This window comes from Schistocerca cancellata, chromosome 6 (genome assembly GCF_023864275.1).
Source record: "Schistocerca cancellata isolate TAMUIC-IGC-003103 chromosome 6, iqSchCanc2.1, whole genome shotgun sequence".
Classification (NCBI taxonomy): Eukaryota; Metazoa; Arthropoda; class Insecta; order Orthoptera; family Acrididae; genus Schistocerca; species Schistocerca cancellata.
Window position 1 is genome coordinate 168,664,096 of NC_064631.1, and position 2,023 is coordinate 168,666,118.

The window sequence follows — 2,023 nt, forward strand, 5'->3', positions numbered from 1 at the left end:
GTCACACGATGGTGCAATTGGCACAGTGGATCACATCTGCCACTTCTCGAGTAGACTGACGTCGACCTTGGGGGTTAATATATTTAACCGATCTTCTTCAAATCCCAAAGGTCTTCCTGAACATGGAAAGTTAATAGTGTCAAAACGATCGTCTTTAAAATGAGAGTACCAATTTCTTGCCGTGCTCTATCAAGTGGCATTACTGCCATATAAGGCGCAAATGTGTTTGGCTGCTCTCGTGCTGTCGTCTGCCTACTGAGCTCAAGCAGAAGAATATGTCTGAAATGTTCCGATTTTTACACTTGGCACTCCATCATTTATTGTCCACTGGTCCACTCAGTATCTCCAGATGAAAAAATGAGAATACTTATTCTCAAACAACAACTCCGTCGTCAGGTCACGAGTGGCCTACCTGGACCATCCGACCGCCGTGTCATCCTCAGAGGAGGATTGCGGATAGGAGGGGCGTGGGCACAGGACACCGCTCTCCCGGCCGTTGTGATGGTGTTCTTGACCGAAGCCGCTACTATTCGGTCGAGTAGCTCCTCAATTGGCATCACGAGGCTAAGTGCACCCCGAAAAAAGGCAACAGCGCCTGGCGGCCTGGATGGTCGCCCATCCAAGTGCCTATCATGCCCGACAGCGCTTAACTTCGGTGATCTCACGGGAACCGGTGTAACCACTGCGGCAAGGCCGTTGCCGTCAAACAACAACAGTGAACTACAAATAAAAAAAACGACAATCGATAAATGAACCAGTACCAACCTGAATACCAACACGCAAAACAAAACGCTTCGAACTTACGCACCAACTTAATATGTCTTCCATTTCACGCTGATCCATACAGTTTTTCTCTTGTGGGACATGGTTACTCCATGGATCGGTCTTAGTACCATCATTTCCATTGCCGTTAACTTATGTTTTATATTTTTCGGTTCCGCTCTAGTTTATAATGCATACTTCGTAAAAGGATTCAAATTGTTTACATATGTTTTTATTTTCCCCTGAGTTGTCACACGGTTGTTTTCCTATAAAGTATTTTTCTCGCATCCGGCTACCCTTACTGCCTTTGTCACATGGTTTTCACTTCGATGGTTACGTCTTTATAGCCGGTGACAAGCGTCTCTAGGTAATTAAAGGTCATCAGTTGTTCAATTGACACAATCCTAATTCTAATTTAGATTTTACAGTGTTGTTAATACAGCCGTGCGATTTTAATTTTTTAAATTGATTCCCAAGGTTACATTGCTTAGCAGTTTTATTGAACTGGTGAAGTAATCTTTGTAAATTATCTTCGTTATTTACTATAGTACAAAATCTTAGGTATAATATATAATATTTGCTACTATATTTCCCATTTTATATCCAGTTTTTTTTCGTATGTGACCGATGATATTGTCCATTATTAAGATGAACAGGCGCGGACATAATGAGTTTCCTTGCCTAATTACTTTGTTATAAATTCGTCTGCTGCCTCTAATGGCCTCTTTGTCGACGGAACATTAGTCGACGGATCATTAAACACAATAATCCATCTCATCCTCCTCGTAAGTTCGTCTGTCTATCTTTTGCGAACTTCTATTCCCGTTTTAATACAGACATATATAGGCTGGATTATCAGACTAAGGATATCTCCACGATCTGTGTTAGGGCCAAAATTGCAAGTAATGTGCTCCAATTTTTTCTGTTTCCTTGCTGTTGTTCTGCTGCTTTTTTATTACCTCTCTGATTATTTATGTTAACAGTTTTAAGGTAGAATGAAACAGCATATTTCCCTGTTGTTAAGTAATACTTTTTCTCTCCCATTTTATGTACTGGTCTTGCTACGCTCCACTGGGGGGCCGAACCGCGCAGTAATCCTGGGTTCGGTGTGGGGCGGCGGTGGGGTGAGTGGATGCTGTAGCCTGTTGTGGGGTTGTGAACCACTGAGGGCTACGGCGGGGACGAAGGCTCTCCGTCGTTTCTAGGGCCCCAGTTCCATAAAATACAATACAATATAATACAATCCTGATGTTAAGCTGTC

General features: G+C 42.7%; 1 pseudogene; it reads right to left on the reverse strand.

Annotated features, from left to right (window-relative positions):
• Positions 1–583: 583 nt before the first annotated feature.
• LOC126089756 (5S ribosomal RNA) lies at positions 584–701 on the reverse strand (annotated as a pseudogene).
• Between the last annotated feature and the right edge of the window lie 1,322 nt (positions 702–2,023).